The sequence below is a fragment of the Oryctolagus cuniculus genome, chromosome 14 (assembly GCF_964237555.1).
Source record: "Oryctolagus cuniculus chromosome 14, mOryCun1.1, whole genome shotgun sequence".
Classification (NCBI taxonomy): domain Eukaryota; kingdom Metazoa; phylum Chordata; class Mammalia; order Lagomorpha; family Leporidae; genus Oryctolagus; species Oryctolagus cuniculus.
The window spans coordinates 840,934-858,824 of record NC_091445.1 but is presented as its reverse complement, the minus strand read 5'-3'; the positions used below and the strand labels follow the sequence as shown (position 1 = coordinate 858,824).

The 17,891-nt window shown below is 60.9% G+C and overlaps 1 protein-coding gene across 1 annotated transcript in view; it reads right to left on the bottom strand.

Moving 5' to 3' along the window:
- The window catches only part of SV2C (synaptic vesicle glycoprotein 2C), a 104,415-nt gene extending 89,578 nt beyond the window's left edge, over positions 1-14,837 (bottom strand). The window contains exon 1 of the mRNA XM_070056298.1: positions 14,630-14,837. The gene's annotated coding sequence lies outside the window, so the exon portion shown is untranslated. The remainder of the gene's footprint in view (positions 1-14,629) is intronic.
- Between the last annotated feature and the right edge of the window lie 3,054 nt (positions 14,838-17,891).

Here is a 17,891-nt window from a genome sequence, read left to right as displayed (position 1 = left end):
CCCCCCTCTCCTCACCTCCCTCCCCTCTTTTCTCCTGCCCTCCCCTCCTCACCTCCCACCCTGCCCCCCACCTCCCTCCCCCTCCTCACCTCCCAACCTTCTCATCTCCTTCCCTCCACCTCTCATCTCCCTCTTCCCCCCTCCCCTCCCCTCTTCTCCCTCCCCCTCTCACCTCCCACCCGTCCCCCATCTCCCTCCCTCTGCCTCTCCTCATCTCCCTCTTCCCGCTCCCCTCTCCTCACCTCCCTTCCCCTCCCCTCACCTCCCTCCGCCTCTCCTCACCCCCCTCCCATTACCTCCCCTCCCTCCCTCCCCCTCCCACGCTGCCCCAGGGTCTCACAGGAGCTGCTGGTATCCCTCCCCTCTCCTCCCCTCCCTCCCCCTCCTCCCTCTCTCCCCTCCCCTCTCCCCCCTCCCCCTCCCCTCCCACGCTGCCCCAGGGTCTCACAGGAGCTGCTGGTGTCCCAGGGCCCCAGGAGGCTGTGCCGGATGAAGTCCTGAGAGAACACTCCTGGCGGAGTGCACCTGTTACCAGGGAGGACGCGGGGACTTGGCGACGTCTGCAGAGAAGCGGAAGGCAAGTGCGCTGACTGCAGGCTCCTCAGCCACCTGTGACTCTGGCTCTGGCTCTGGCAGGGCGGGAGTCCCAGCTGCGCCACCTGTGACACTGCGCCCGCTAGTGCACCTGGGAGGGCGGGGAGGACGGCCCACGTGCTGCGGGCCTGCCCCCATCTGCGAGACCAGATGGAGCTCCTGGCTTCCGCCTGGCACAGCCCTGGTTGTGGCAGTGGTCTGGGGAGTGAACCAGTGATGGAAGATTCTCTCTCTCAATATATATCACTTTGTGCCTTTCAAAGTAAGTAAACAAATCCTTTATTTAAAGAAAAAAAGAACTTTAACAAAACAGAACACGGCTTCTCCTGACTCACCAGCGGGCTCTGCGAGTCTGTGTAAACCCGAGGAGGTTTTTTGTATATTTTTTAAAAGGTCAGCCAGGCAGAGAAAGGCTGGACAGCAGGAGGGGGAGACGGACGTCAGCCCCTGGGGACCTCACCCTCCCGACAATCACCCTGGGGGCAGAGCAGACCACGCCTCCTGCTCCCAGTCCACAAGGGTAACACGCAAAGTGGAAGCACCAGTTTTCAGGAGACAGAACTTCTGTTACAAGCACGGAAGTCACAACTTACTTTCCCATCTGATTATCAACAGACAGCATTAAATCACAGCATTAAATCGCCAGGAGACCCCAAGCGAGCCGTGAGTAACTTATTTTTACCAATATTTCTGCTCTTACAGGAGCTGGCATCTTCTACAAACTTGGCTTCTATCACTTAGCTATTTTAAAAATTAAATGATTATTTTGACAGAGTTAGACAGAGAGAGAGAGAGACAGAGAGAAAGGTCTTGCTTCCGTTGGTTCACTCCCCAAATGGCCGCTACAGCCGGAGCTACACCAATCTGAAGCCAGGAGCCAGGTGCTTCTCCTGGTCTCCTATGCCGGTGTAGAGGCCCCAGCACCTGGGCCATCCTCCACTGCCCTCCCGGGCCACAGCAGAGAGCTGGACTGGAAGAGGAGCAACCAGGACTAGAACCCGGCACCCATATGGGATGCCGGAGCCGCAGGTGGAGGATTAACCTTGTGTGCCACGGCGCCTGCCCCTAAATAATCTTTTATATTCTACTTATTAACATTCTGACATTTTTAGACCTCTTATTTAAAGACGAAAAAAGAAGTGATGAATTTTTAAAAATGTGTATGCAATCACAGACAAGTGGTCTTCCATTTTCTAATTAAATACAAATGATTCTTTAAAAATAAGGTTCTATCTATGGATTTATTTGGAAGAGAAACACATAGAGAGAGAGCTTCCATTGGCCGCTTCACTGCCCAGGGCTGGGCCAGGCGGAAGCCAGGAACCAGGAGCTCCATCTGGGTCGCCCATGTGGGCGGCCGGGGCCCAGCACCCAGCTCATCATCTGACGCGTTCCAGGCCCAGGTACTGTGGAGCTGGATCAGAAGTGGAGCAGCAGGACTCAGAGCAATGCTCCAGGGACTTGCGTCGCAGGCAGCAGCTTCCACTCCATGTGCCATAATTCTTGCCCCACTGAAATGATTCTTAAATGCAAGTAATACAAAGATTTGTAAAAGTCTCAGGGCCAGCACCGTGGTGTAGTCTGTAAGCCACCATCTGCCGGCATCCCATATGGCTGCCGGTTTGAGTCTCAGCTGCTCCACTTCCAATCCAGCTCTCTTCCAAAATCAGTGGAAGATGGCCCAAGAGTTTGGGCCCCTGCACCCCCATGGAAGACCTGGATGAAGCTCCTGGATCCTGGCTTTGGCCCGGCCCAGCAGTGGTCACTGTGGCCATCTAGGAAGTGAACCAGCTGGAGACCTCTGTCTCTGTCTCTCCCTCTCTCTCTGTTACCCTTTCAAAAAATAAATAAATCTTTCTGGAAAAAAGTCTTTGTATAATGCACATGACTTTGTAAAGTTTCCGGAATCCACGTGAAAGCTTGGCTGAACTTCCGAGTGGTCAGAGCAATGAAGGAACGCAGTTTTCCCAAGAATCACAGAACCACAGCTGGCAACAAGCCTGTGATTACCAGCAGTTCGGAAGGTAAGGCTGACAACCCAGAAAAAGTCAATAAATTTCTTTAAAAAACACAGCACACCAAAACTGACATAAGAAGAAATCGAAATCTCAATAGTCTATCTATTAAAGCAACATATTGACGTATAATCAGAGGCTGAGGGCTGGTGTTGTGACACAGCAGGTAAACCCACCACCTACAGCACTGGCAGCCCACATGGGCACCTGTTCAAGTCCCGGCTGCTCCGCTTCTGATCCAGCTCCCTGCTAATGCTGCTGGCAAGGCAGGGGACAATGGCCCAAGTGCTCGGGCCCTGCACCCACATGTGAGACCCGGAAGCACCTCCTGGCTGGTGGCTTTTAATCGGCCCAGCTATAGCCATTGCAGCCATTTGGGGAGTGAACCACTGGATGGAAGAGATCTCTCCCTCTCCCTCTCTTTCTCGCTCTCATTCTGTAAGTCTGCTTCTAAAACAAATAAAAAAAATCTTTTAAAAAATCAGAAGCTGAAAAGAACTAAATGAAATTCAATACAAATTCCCCCAAAAATTTAGAGACTTAGAAACAGAAGATAACTTATACACGCTGATTTTTAAAACTCAACAGCTGACATCATATTCCAGGAGAAATACCTAACGTTTTCCTCCTAAGATCAACACAAAACAAGGATGTGGTCTCGTCGTTTCTCGACAGTGCGCTCTAGATCCTCACCTATAAAACAGCAAGAAAAGAAAGAAAAACCTGCAGACTAAAAGAGGAGAGGAAGCGTCAGTTACTGCCAACAGCGCTGTGCACACCGATGACCCAGGGAACTCGGCAGTGCCACGGGAGGGCAGGACCAGCAGAGCCAACAAAGGATGCAGGGAAAAGCTCAGTATGATCAAGCCTACTCAAAAATAAAACCAACAACTCAAAAAAGAATTTTTAAAGAACCAGCAAAGTCAACATTGTTAAGGTATCAATTCTCCCCAAGCTCATCTGTCAATCAAACGTAATGGATCAATATGCCAGCAAGACCACTGGCAGATTTCACTGCCTGATTCTAACAATCTGTGGGCAACACAGAGCCAAACAGCACAGACACAGTCAGGGAGCCCCTCCCCCCTCCACTCTCACCACTGAGTTCACACAGCACAGTCAGGGAGCCCCTCCCCCCTTCACACTCACCACGGGGTCTCCCACAGCACAGCCAGGGAGCCCCTCCCCCCTCCCCCCTCAGCACTGTGGCACACAGGGAGCTCCTCCCCCCTCCACACTCAGCACTGTGGCACACAGGGAGCCCCCCCCACACACTCAGCACGGTGGCACACAGGGAGCCCCTCCCCCCTCCACACTCAGCACGGTGGCACACAGGGAGCCCCTCCCCCCTCCCCCCTCAGCACGGTGGCACACAGGGAGCCCCTCCCCCCTCCCCCCTCAGCACGGTGGCACACAGGGAGCCCCTCCCCCCTCCACACTCAGCACTGTGGCACACAGGGAGCCCCCCCCCCACTCAGCACTGTGGCACACAGGGAGCCCCTCCCCACTTCCACGCTTACTGTGAAGTCTCAATACAAGGGCACAGCAGGGGAAGCAGAACTGATCCCCCACCACCAGGACAGAGAGCCCGGACAGAACCACACAGACACACCCAGCCTGCTGGAGAGGCCTCCTGCCTTCAGGGAGTAGGACTGAGAGAGTGGACACCCCCACACAACGTGACCCAGCCAGAGCAGGCCTACGCGTTCAAGAAACAAACCACTGCGGGGATCAGAGGCATAAACCCACCCTCAGAGCTGCCGGGCTCCTGCAGCACAGCACAGGGGAAACCCGGCAACTGAGTTCTGGCAATGACTTTCTGGACACAGCGCCAGAACCGCGATTCACTCGAGGCAGCCGGGGTGGGCTGGACTTCACACAGGTTAGCACGCTGTGTTCTTGCAAAGCAGGTGAAGACAGCAAAAAGACAAACACCAGCTGGAGAGAATACGCCCAAAATGTACAAAGAGCGCTGAAATTCAGTAAGAGCAAGTTACCAGGGCCGGTGCTGCGGCTCAGTGGTTAAAGCTGCCACAGCCCGTGGCGCCGCCAGCCCCTATGGGCACCAGTTCAAGTCCTGGCTGCTCCACTTCCAATCCAGCTCCCTGCTAAAGTGCCTGGTAAGGCAGCAGAGGATGGCCCAGGTCCTTGGATGCCTGCACCCACACGGGAGAGCCTGTGGCCTGGCCCAGCCTCAGTCATTGCAGCCATTTGGGGAGTGAACCAGCAGACGGAAGATCTCTAGTTCTGTCTCTCAAATGAATAAATAAATCTTTAAAAAGAAAATCCCCCAACTGGACAAGCTCACAAAGAGGACATCGGGGAGCAAGTGAGCGTGAGAGATGCTCAACCTTGGATTCCCTGGGGGGGGGGGGCATCCAGAACTGTGACGTGGGAAGTAAGTGTGGGAGATTGTCCACCTCTCGTGCCCTGGGGAAAGAACAGAGTGAGACGCTCAACCGTGTGTATCCTAGGCAAGAGAGCACGCTAGACAGCCAACCTCTCGTGCCCCGGGAGTGTGGGAGACGCTCAACCTTGGCAGTCCTTGGGAGTCAGCGTGGAAAGAGGCTCAGCCTTGAGTATCCTGGAGACGTGGGTGGGTGTCCTCAGAGAGGGAGCGTGTGGGAAGGCGTTCATGTCTTCTGGATAACTGAGTGTGGCAATGTCCACCTTTTTGTCGCTCCCCCTCTTCGTGGGGAAACGACACTGAACCCTGCGCTGTTCTTTCGTCTGCTCGGCCCTCCCCGGGTTTGCTGCTGGTTCTTCCCGGGTTGGCTACTATCCCTTCCACCTCCGTGGAAGGGCAGTTCCCCCTGGCCACATTCCCCACTTCCGCAGGGGAGCGGCACACCGCCGGCCGGCTTTCTCAGGGGCTGCACGGGTTCCCTTAGATGTTCCCCATAGATGTTCCCTGTGCATGCCGTCTCTCTCCTCCTTTATAGTCCTCCTCCGCCAATCCCAACTCGGCTGCCCACACGCCGAGTACGCTGCTCTCCTCCAATCAGGAGCAAGTCCTACAGTTAATTGGTTGAACTGGAGGCAGCTGTGCGGAAGCTGTTTACTTCTCTCCCAGCGCCATATTGTGGGAGAGCAGATGCATAGAATAAGTCTTAATTCCAGTAACAGTCTAGTCCGGTTTGCTCCCCACAGATCCCCCTTTCTTTTTATTTTTGGCGTTGATACGCGCCTGTCTTCGGTGTCCCGCGGCACACACTCTGCTCTACTTGCTAGAGTTGCCACAGGCTCTTACAAGTCCTATCAATCAGGAAAACCGAATCCGGGTCCTCTCTTCGCCATTGTGAGGAGGTTTTTAGGCGCTGATGCGTGCCTGTGTTCGGTGCCCTGCAGCGCATGCTCTGCTCTGCCTGCAGGGGACTTACAAGACCTATCAGGCAAACCGAATCCAAGCCTTCTCATTGCCTTATTGTGGGGGAGACTTATTAGTGTTGGTTCGTGCCTATCTTCGGTGACCTGCAGCTCATACTCTGGTCGAGCTGCTTGCTGGCGCTTACCGCCTTAAATCAGGCAGACCGAATCCAAGCTTAATATTGTTGTATTGTGGGGAAGCCTTACTGATGTTAATTCGTGCCTGTCTTCGGTGACCTGCGGCGCATAAGCTGCTAGCTGCCCGCAGGTGCTCATCGCCTCACTTGATTAGGCAGACCGAATCCAAGCTCTCACATTGCAGTGTTGTAGGGAGGCCTTTTTATTTCTCTATTTCTCTATCTCCGGGCATTCCTATTTCTCCCATTTTACTTCTATCTTCCAGCATTCCTATTTTTCTCACTTTACTTCTAAACTTCTGTTTCTCTTATCCCTGCGGCTTTCCGGCACCTCGCCCCGCCGGCGGGTTCCCGGCTCTGCGCCGCTTCAGCCCGCGCGCCTCTCTCATCTGCGCAGCTTCCCGGCTTTGCGCGGCTCGGCTTCGCGCGCTCCGCGGTCTCCACGCTTAACCCTTTCGCGTCTGAACCACGGCCTACGCCAGCCCCGTTCCCTATCTATTCACGCCCCGTGCTCTCTCTGCACGCGGCGGCTTCCGCGAGTAACACAGCGTAGCTTACGTGTCCGCCACTAGCATTCAATCTAAGTTCCCCGGGCTAGCCTGGCGAATTCAACCCAGCGTACGTCTCCGCCCCATGGTTTGGCTTCCCGTCCTTTGCTCCCCGGGCTAATCAGACGGATCCCAATCTGGCTTACGTCTCAGCTTCTGGTTTCAACTTTTCGCCCCCTATTCCCGGGCTAACTTGAGAACCCCAAAGTGGCTTTCGTGTCCGCCTTGGCCTGCCCCCCACGGCTTCAATTTCCCTAACATTTTTCTCTACCCGGTATGTTTCCCCAAGCTTTCCTCCAACGATACTCCTCCCTCATTTCTCCTGGCCTCTCCCCACAGTCCGCATCCGAGTCTGCTTGTTCTAGCTTTCACTTTCGCTTTCGACCTTAGAGATTTCTCCCAGCTTCCCCCCGTAGTCCGTATCCGAGTCTATGCCTAGGCTTTCAATAGCTTCTTCCGGCACCCTTTTCGTCCGGCTTTTCCCTAGGCTGTTTGCTAGTCTCTCTCTCCGGTATTTTCCCAATTCTTCCCGTTTCTTCCCGTTTCTTCCCTCCTAAGTTTCATATCCGTCCTAAGTTTCCTATCCGAGTCACGGCACCATTATGTCGCTCCCCCTCTTCGTGGGGAAACGACACTGAACCCTGCGCTGTTCTTTCGTCTGCTCGGCCCTCCCCGGGTTTGCTGCTGGTTCTTCCCGGGTTGGCTACTATCCCTTCCACCTCCGTGGAAGGGCAGTTCCCCCTGGCCACATTCCCCACTTCCGCAGGGGAGCGGCACACCGCCGGCCGGCTTTCTCAGGGGCTGCACGGGTTCCCTTAGATGTTCCCCATAGATGTTCCCTGTGCATGCCGTCTCTCTCCTCCTTCATAGTCCTCTTCCACCAATCCCAACTCGGCTGCCCACACGCCGAGTACGCTGCTCTCCTCCAATCAGGAGCAAGTCCTACAGTTAATTGGTTGAACTGGAGGCAGCTGTGCGGAAGCTGTTTACTTCTCTCCCAGCGCCATATTGTGGGAGAGCAGATGCATAGAATAAGTCTTAATTCCAGTAACAGTCTAGTCCGGTTTGCTCCCCACACCTTTTGTGCCCTGAGAAGTGGGAACAGGAAAGATTAATTGCACACCAAGAGCTGACCGGTAACGCAAGGTCGTGCCAGCCCTGAGGAAGACCACAGTAACCAGGCAGCACACGCCCGGTCACCGTGCTCCTTGTTTATCCAACCGGCTCCAACCGATGTCCACACAAAACCACGCTTGCAGGACGACAGCAGGTTCATTCACGGTTCCCACGTGCAGTCAACACATCCTTTAGTAAGGGTCTGGGCGACGTGTGGTACACTCACACAAGGCAGGATTATTCAGCAATAAAAAATGATGCATCGAGCCATGAAAAGATGTGAGGTTCCCGAATGAATAGAGAAGCCATCGTGTAGAAGCTGCCACGCTCCAACTTGCCCACGTGCCCCTCGGGACACAGGGAGGACGGCGGCCGACGCCCACGGAAGCCTGCAGCGATGCCGAGGACGTGGGGCCAGAGTCAGGGCTCCCAGCCCACTGAACACAGCTGGGGTCTGCGGCGGCGGAACGGGGCCCGACGAGCTGTTTAAGGCGACTTCCTGCCTTTCAGGACAAGGCAGAGGCCAGAGGAACAGCTGCTCGGACCAACTCAGAGCTCGGCCCAGGCAAAGCTGTCTGCAACCCAGACGGCCACGTGCAAAATCGCTGAGGGAGGACCTTCTCTGCCTCCACACGACAGCCTGTGAGAGGAAGTGTGCACACCTCAGCTCAGCCCTGTGGTCCCCACTCCCGTCACCACGGTACGCGCCTGCGGATCTGCCGCTTCCAGCACGGACACAGAGAAAGCAGATTCAGGGCCAGAGAGCCGTTGTCAGCACGTCCAGGAGACTCAGCCGGCCGGGGCGGGGGGCGGGGAAGGCAGGAACACAGCCCAGGGAGGGACAGGGCTGCAGGGACACAGCCCAGGGAGGGGCCAGGGCTGCAGGGACACAGCCCACAGTGGGGACAGGGCTGTAGGGACACAGCCCAGGGAGGGACAGGACTGCAGGGACACAGCCCAGAGAGGGACAGGGCTGCAGGGACACAGCCCAGGGAGGGGTCATGGCTGCAGGGACACAGTCCAGGGAGGGGACAGGGCTGTAGGGACACAGCCCAGAGAGGGACAGGGCTGTAGGGACACAGCCCAGGGAGGGGTCAGGGCTGCAGGGACACAGCCCAGGGAGGGACAGGGCTGCAGGGACACAGCACAGGGAGGGGTCATGGCTGCAGGGACACAGCCCACAGTGGGGACAGGGCTGTAGGGACACAGCCAGAGAGGGGACAGGACTGAAGGGACACAGCCCAGGGAGGGGTCAGGGCTGCAGGGACACACAGGGTGGGGGGCGGTCAGGGCTGGGCTGCAGGGACACTGCCTGGGGTAGCCGACCACCAGGAATACTGCCCCATGGACAGGTGCTCTCTAAAGAGGGGTTCAGCTTGTGACCACTTGGGTGAGGTGCACTTTTCTTTCTCTACATCACACTTCAACAAAAAGGCTTCATTTATAACACTCATCCCAGAAGAGTCCAGGGCCAGGAGCGCCCCTGACCTCCATGATGTGGCCTCTGCTCTCAAGGCCCGGGGTCCGGCAGCACAGGAACAGCACCTCGGGCAGCTGGGCCAGGGCTGAGACTGGCAGATACGGGACGCCCTGCACAGACGGCCGAGAGCCAGGACGAGATAAAGCAGTACCCAGCTCCAGTTGCAGATGCAGAGCAGAATGGAACACGGAGCAGCAGGAGCACCTACATGGGCACCGCACGGCTGCTGGCAGGGGTGTCCAGGACGGGGGACATCCTCCAGCGCTGGTGGTCATAGGCGGCAGTGGGCAGACCTGCTCTTCACTGCCCGGGCTTGCAGGCAGGTCCCTTCGCTCAAAGGAAACACAGCCGTGCAAGGTCAGGACAGGTGCCGTGCACACCGTGTACTGTGCCCTCAGTACTCACGCAGCCCTGAGCGCATCCACAGGAGAGACAAGAGTCCCCCAGGAAAGCTCACCGCAGGCCAAAGCCAACGTGAGGTGCACTGTGTGCGCCCGGCATCGGGCCAGCTGGCTGGGAGGATGGGCGCTGTGCTGCCTGCGTGGTCCTCCAGGGCGCCCACGCTCTCCCACGTCCTCTATCCACTCCGAGCACCTCCGAGCCCGTGGCAGCCTTGGCTGGGTGGCATACGGCAGGCAGGCAGCCCTGCAGTGGTGATGCAGCCGGAATCAGGCAGCGGGAGCAATCCCAGGGTACAGGGGCAGGTGGGACGGCCGCACCTGGGGTGGGGACAGAACCAAGGAGTGGCCATGCGCACGCCTGGGTCCGTGAGTGGAGTCTTTCACTTCCAAGCCTCTTCGCACCAAAGGCATCTTCCTCCTCACTCCCATGCCCCACCAACTCCGTGGAGGTCCCCCACCTTCGTACCTGCGCCCTGACGTGGCCAGCAGGAGCCCCAGGCGCTCTCATCGGCTACTTTCGACACAGCCATCGTCAGCGCAGTAACCGCAGCCCCAGTCCTGGGTTGGGAATGGCGTGAAGGCCCCCAGGAGACCGGTGCCGTGCACACGGCACACACGAGCACACCAGAAAGGAAGCCCCACGTGCTCGCACCGACAAGTGACCTGAGCCGGGTCCCTTTAAACGAGGCCACCAGCCGGGGCGGAAGCAGCACAGCGGTCACCTCCGCCCGGCGCCAGCACACACCACGTTCCTGGCCACACCCGCCATGGCACGCGGCACAGGACACAACGGCTTCTGGCCCTCCTAAGGCCCTCATGGGCAGTGGACATCACGTGAGGACCACTGGCTGCCAGCCCTCCCAGGGTGCTCTGGGGCAGTGCACGTGAGAACGCCCCACAACGCCCTGCGTCCCTCTCCTAGGAAAAGCTCAACCCCGAGGCCCCCGTTTTGTGTGTGAACTTTCAGAGCTGAACACCTGAATGTTGGAGGGTAGGTGTCTGAGGCAGAGGCCACTGCTGCTGGTGCCACGTGGGCAGGGAGCACCACGCACTGCCACGCATCCACGAACTCACCCTGGAGCCTGAGGTCCACACGTAGTGCTCCAGGTGTCCCCACTGGTGGCAAGCAGGTGCGGGATGATGCGTCTGGGAAAGTCACAGGTCCTCTGAGTACCACAGTCTTTGTGCACTACTGTGTGTACAGGGGCTGTCCCCAGGCACCTGAGGCTCCACACCCCCGCACAGCCCTGGGCCCCTGGGATGCCCGTGGCTCCACGGGCCTCAGGACCCTCAGAGCAAGGGCAGGACTCAGCGCCTACCTAACGGACCCCACAGGGCCCTGTGCATTTGGTAGAAAATCCAGAAACACCAAGTGCTGGTTGGGGATAGCATCATCACACTTAGGCCACAGGATTCCTCTCGTTTTACGAGACGGGAAATGACAGCTTTGAACACACTGTGCTTCTGCCGCACGCCAGCAGCTCAGGAATCACCCCAGTCCAAGAGAGGAGGCCCCAAAATCTCCTCCGACAGCCAGAGCTGACGGCTCAGAGAGGAACTCACCAGGCCTGCGCTAGTTCCCTCTCACGGTCATCAGCGCACTGGGCACTGCTCGCCGGAGTCCACCACACAGGGTCGCCAAGCTAGACGCTGGAGAGAGAGAAGGCGGGGGAAGGACACGTGTCCCTCGCCCTGTCCTCAGCCTCCTGGAGCTCAGGTCACCAATGAGAGTGGCATGGAGGAAAGTTCTCCAGGGGCTCCAAGCAGAGAGCAGCTCACAGAGTCTAAGGCTCCGAGCCCCCGCCATGCTGTCCAGTTCTAGGTCAGGCACCACGGCCGAGCGTGGTCCCCAGGGGTGACATCCAGCCCGCCTCAGCCTGCACACACCCCGGGCTCCACACCCACCGAGGAGCCTCTAACTCAGAATGTCCAGGAGCAGCTCAGAACCGCGGAGAGCAGGCACCTCCTGGGGAGGGAGAGGGTGCCCCCTGCACATGAGAACCGCCGGCTTCTGGCCCTCCAAAGGCCCTCATGGGCAGTGGACATCGCGTGAGGACCTCTGGCTGCCAGCCCTCCCAGGGTGCTCTGGGGCAGTGGACATGAGAACCTCCAGCACTGGCCCTCCCAGGGTGCTCTGGGGCAGTACACGTGAGAACCACTGGCCAGCGTCCCTCCCGGGCACCCGCAGGCAGTGGTGAGTGCAGAGGAAAGCACCTGACCCTGTGCGTCATCAGTCTGCACTCTGTGCTCAGAGAGCCCACGGCTGCCAAGAGGCTGCAGCCATCACGCGGCCGTCCGCTCTCCGTCCCCGGGAACATGGCCTGTCAGGGAACCTGCAGCGGCCCACATCTGAAACACCACGCCGCACAGACCAGAATACTCGCTTCACGTCAAGCCGGAATTTCTGACTTGCAGAGTCAGTCTTCGGAACGCTTCCCTTCACACAAACCCAGTGACTGCTTACAGAGCAGAGCCCACCGCTCCGCACAGAACGTCAGCGGCAGAGAAAGGAACTTCTTACACATCCCACGTAGCAGCAAAGCCTGAACGTGAAACACCACCCATGTCTGCCACTGCGTCTCCCGGGGCGGGGGCGGGGGCGGGGGCAGGGGCAGGGCAGTGCTGAGGGCTGGCCACCCAGTCCACCCTTGGCCATCTGTTGCATTTGCCCCCTCTCTGCCAGAGGACGGGGAGGCTGCAATGACGAGACCATAAGCGTCTTCGCAGCCCAGGAGGCGCCTTCAGGCCAGAATTAAAATAATGATTCATCACCAGGGCGAACCCGGAGGCCTGAAACAAGCAAACTCCAGAGTCCCTGCTGCTCAGACTGCAACATCGCAGCAGACACAGCGCCAGGGGGCGGCCCTCACAGCCTCAGTCAGACCACCCGTGGGAGCTCAAGTGGGTGATGACGGCAGGCTGTGCGCCAGGGCCAGGGGACCTCCCGGGAGCCGCTGCCTTTCCCGGCCCGAGCCAAGGGGACGCTTCCACCTTCACGGCTCAGGGACATCAATGCACCACCGTCACGGGGCGGGCTCAGAAGGCTCTGACGCATCAGCTGTTTGGAGTCACAAATCGCGTCAAGGTTTACGTAAGAACAGGGCCGGAGCCCTTCGTTCCTGGCCCTGGGACACGCGGTGACATCTCCCAGCTCCTCTGCAGCTCCTCCCACGCGCAGGGAGCCCCAGGGTGGACATGGCTCCCCCCCTCCCCCCGCGTCACTGAGCTACCCCGCTGTGGGGGACTCAGGATCCCTCACTTGCCCTGGCACGCGCCAGCGGCTCAGGGAAGGGTTGTGGTCTGCAGCGCTGGTCCTGATGGCCAAGTTTCTTTACAGGAGCAAAGCTGGGGAAATCCCCAGAATCTCTAAGAAGAGAACACTGTTTTGTTTTCCCCGGAAGGGGCTGTTTCCTAACATCTTCCATGCATAGAAAATGTGTGTCTCCAGGTCCCAAACCACCCTGGGCGCCCCGAGCTATCTTCGCGTTTCTGGAGGACCGAGGCTGAAGCGAGGCGGGACGGCACGCTGGGCACAGGGGCATCGGGCCTGACCACCGCCGACCCCTTCCCCTCTTCGTTCCGTGTGGCCGAACACTGCGCATCTGGGGCACGTTCGCAGAAAAATCTGTCACCGGGTCTGCGGACGGCCGTCCTTAAAATCACCACCACCACACCAGGATGGAGGGGACTGGGTCCATTCCACCCGCAGTGCGCTTCAGTACCGCTTTACAAAAGAGGCGGCGGCGCCTCCGGCCACAACACGAGCAAGGCGCGGGCCCGGCCCGGGCGTTGGCACCTGGGGGCCTCCACACCTCGAGCGGCCGTGGCCCGGCAGGTTACCGCCAAAGCCTGCAAGACACCGCTTCCCCGCACTGAGGGTCTGCCGCGCGCGCACGGAGGGCGCCCGCAGGCATCCCCGGCTGCGCCCCGCCCTCGGCTCTGCGGCACTGCGGCGCCGCCCGCCCCCGGCCCACGGGCTTCCCTCGCAGCACCCGCCCCGGAGCCGCTGTCCGCGCAGCGGCGCGCCCGGCGTGCGTCTCCGGAGAGCCCCCGGCGCGCGCTCCCGGACAGACTCCGCCAACGGCGCGGGTCCGCAGCGCTTCGCTCGCGCCCGAGGCGGGTGACGCGCCTTGCTCCGCCGCCCCCGCGGCGCCCCCGCCCCGTGACTCAGCTCCTCCCCCTCCACCCCTGCTCGTGGCGCCCGAGGTCCCGCGCGCCCGCGGAAACGCTCCCGACTGCGCGTCTGCGGCCAGGGCGGCGGCTCCCGGCCACGCTCACCCGGGTCTTCCGCAATCGCTCGGGCTCAGCCGGCGGGCGCTCCCCGCGGCGCCCCGGAGGAGTGTCCCCGGGCCCCCAGACCAGGCGCAGCCACAGGCCACCCGCGGGAGCCGTCGCTTTCCCCGCGGAGCTGAATATCCAGCTGCCGCCCGCCGCGCAGGAGCCCGAGGTTCCCCTCTGGGCGGGCGCGAAGCGAAGCAGCGCCCACCGAGAGCCGCCGCCCGGGATCCCCACGCGCCATCCCACGCGAGCCCTCGGGGACTTACGCGGGAGAATGCAAACCCACGGGGCTTGTTCGGGGTTCCTCCAGCGCCACTCGCACGTCCGCGCAGGGGACCCGCCGTAAACTTGCCCGGGGCTGCGGGAGGGTCCTGGCTGCGCGTTTTAAATCCGCCGCCTGTGGGTGCAGCCAGTCAGGCAGAACGCGGCGCTCGCTGGATGCGGATCCGCACCCCGCTGCCCGGGAACCCACTTCGGCGAACCAGGGTCACTCCCTCCGCCTTGCGCCGACTCTCCCAGTCCCGCCCCTGCCCAGCCGACCGCCGGGCAGCCCCGGACACCTGCAGCCGCAGCCCTGGGGCGGGTGGGGCGGAGTTGTGTGTCCGCCCCGCGGCAAAAAGTTCCCCAAGCCGCTGCGCCCAGCGCCGGGCTTCGGACGGCAAGTCTCGCCGCGGCCCGGGGGCTCCTCACTCACCTGCAGCTGCCGGGCCCCTGCCCCGAGCGGCGTCTGCGCCGTAGCCCCGGCCGCCTCCGTCTGCCACTGGCCCCAGCGCTCGCAGAGCGGCTACTCCCGCGAGCGCGTGGGAGGCGAAGGAGGCGGGGAGGTGGCTCCCGGCCTGCACGCTGCGGGCTCCCCGCGCTCCTCCCCCTGCTGCAGTGCCGGGCGGCGGGCGGGCGCGCAGCTTCGCGCGGGGGCGGGCGCACGACTCGCCCGGGAGGCGGCGGCGGCAGCGCGGGGCGGAGGCGGGGACGCCAGGCCCCTCCCCGCGGTAGGTGCTCAGGGAGGAATCGGGGCGCGGGTTTGCGGTCCAGGGATTCGGTCCTGCGCTTGGCACGCAGCGTGGCGCCATGGCAGGGCTGGCGTGCCGGGCAGCGGGGCCTGGCTGCTGGGCCCGGCCGGTGCTGGGGGCAGCGGAGTTGCGATGCCGCGGGGGCTGGGGAGCCTGGGCCCGCTGGACTCGCCTTGGTTTCCCCCAGGCCGGACCTCCCCTCACTGCGCCCAGGCAGAGGGACCAAGCGCTACACAGAAGAGAGAGGGGAACTTCGCTGGTGTCAGGGGCTGAACAGGAGGACTCTGGGCTGAAGAGGCGGCCCCTTGGGCGCCGCTACCGAGTGTTTATCAGCCACGAGAAATGTGTATTCTCCGGGCCGCTCCTGCCCTCGGCCTGCGGAGCCCGCGCCTCGACTCACGCTCGGGCAGCGCGCCGCGCCGCCACCCGGCTCGCCCAGAAGCGCCAGGGACAGGAGCCGGCGAGCCTGGGGCTGCGCCGTGGAGTGGGCTGGGCCTGGGGGCGCTAAGCAGGCCTAGGCATCAGGATGGTCCACGCGCCCCCCTGCCTGGCGAACTCCGCACTCCGTGCTTCCGCGCTCCGCCCCCTCCGCACCTGCCTGGGTGGTGCAGATCTGAATACAAAACTGGGGGTGCAGAGAGGCCCGAGGAGGCGCCCGGGGTCGCCCGGGACGCGTTGTGGCCCGCGCTGCGCTTTGTTCTCATTGGCGCCGCTGTGGGCGGCTCCATGAAGAGTCAGAGGACCCGCCGAGGCCGACCCTGGAATCCCCGGCCTGGGCCGGCAGCGTGCATTGAAGTAACAGCCTCCTGCGGGGGAACCCCGGGCAGGTTGGCACAAGTGTCTAAGCCCCAGCTGTGTCAGAAGGGTGTCGTAGCGCCCTGCCTGCCCGTCAACACCCCCAGCACACACGAGAGCGCCCCGGGAGAGCCTGCACCCCACAGCCCTCACCTGGTGGCTCCAGCTCTGGCACCACAGGATCTGGAGGTGGGAGGGGGTCCTCCTTGTTCTCACTGAGCTTCCCCTCCTGGGGAGGAGCCACTCAGGAACCCCGAGTCCTGCCCATTGTTCTGCGTGCTGCAGCCACGCTCAGCCTCCCAGGTCATTCCACGCCTGTCCCGAGACTCACTCAGTCACTGCCGGGACACGAAACTTCCTGGAGGTTTAGCAGTTTCATATACATGCAGAAGCATGCACCCACTCAGGGTGATACACTCAGCCCACCGGGCACCACCCTTTGTCCTGGGTGTGGCTTTTTAGAAAATCTACAAAGCTGTGTAGCTGTGACCTGCTGGTAGGGGGCGCACTACTCGGCGCTCTGTGACGGCAGCACCTGCTGAGGCTGCCTGCTATGGACACACTGTGGATCTGGGCTGCGTCCCACGGACATCCGCGTGATCACTTAAACACCCATCCGCAGGACCCTGAAGAGACGCATGCTGGGCTTACGGTGGCCTCTCATGAAGTGACAGGGAGAGGCGACAAAACCCAAGACCTGCACAAGGTGTCAGGGTCCACAGGGAGGCGCCGCCCGTCGGGACGGCTGCACCGAAGCCTTCACTGGCGCACAAGTGCAGGTGGGCGTGGGGTCGCCGAGCGGTTTTCAGTGAACACACACGGCACAGGCTGCAGCCCTAGGCGCTCCTGAAGCGAGGAGCCGTTCCGGGCTGGTCATTCCCAGGACAGGAGAACAAAGCCTTCCTGGAGGAGCCTCTGCACCCCAGAGCTCAAGATCCCCACAGGAAACCCAGGAATGACGAGGATGACATGCAGAGACGACGCAGGGGGGCAGGACCCGTGTCGAGAAACAAAAGACCAGCTGAAAAGTAGCTGCAGGCAGAGTAACTCAGTCGCTGGACTGGACAGCCCCCCCGGCCTGCTGTGCGGCTCTGCCCGCTGCCGGCACCCGCCACTGGCACCCACAGGCATCTCTGTCCTTACATCCCGCTTAGACTCATGCACACCTGCCCCTCCTGAAAGAGCCCTGGTTCATCTGGGGACCCCACTCGCTGCACCCACAGAATGCCCCCAGCACCATCCTCCACAGGGCTTATAGCAGCGTGGGCCCACTCCCTGTCATCCCGCCGCACAGCCACGTGCAACTTCCCGGCAGGCGGACTGCGGCTTGTCCGGAGACTCGACAGAGGGAAAGAAAACGAAACTTACCCAAGACGAGCGGCAGGGCCAGCGCTGTGGCGCAGCAGGTAAAGCCGCCACCTGCGATGCTGGCATCCCACATGGACACTGCTTCATGTCCCGGCTGCTCCACTTCTGATCCAGCTCCCTGCTATGGCCTGGGAAAGCAGCCAGGACGGCCCATGTCCCTGGGCCCCTGCACTCCTGGGGGGAACCCAGGGGAAGCCCCCTGTATCCTGGCTTCGGCCTGGCCCAGCCCCGGCCATTGCGGCCATCTGGGGAGTGACCCAGTGAGTGGAAGACCTCTCTCTTTCTCTGTCTCTCCCTCTCTGTAACTTCAAATGGATCAATCTGTAGAAAAAGTACAAGACAAACAGAAGAAATCGTGAACAGCAGCTCCACACAGGCTTGTGCACCTGCAGGTGGGATGGTTTCCACGTCCAGGTGAGCTCCTGTCTGGGTCTTCTGACCACAAGGTCACTAGGCCCCGCCCCCTCTCCCAGGTGTCCTTGGGCTGACAGCGAGGTCTCTGCCAGGCTGTGCATGGGGGGGGGGGGGGCGTGAGGTGGGGGGTGAGGCATGGGAGACGTCGCCTGGCCAAGACGGGCAGCTGTGAGGTCTGGAAGTTTCTTGTGAGGAAGACAGGGCTGAGTGGCATCCCCCCCGGCCCCTGTGGACTCCCAGCTGTGCCCCTCCTGGAGCCGGTGTCCCTGCAGGTCTGTACCAAGGCAGCTTCTGTCACACAGAAAAGCCAGTGAGGAACCGGAACATTCCAAAGGCTCCCAGCGCGTGGAAACAGCTTCAACATTTCAG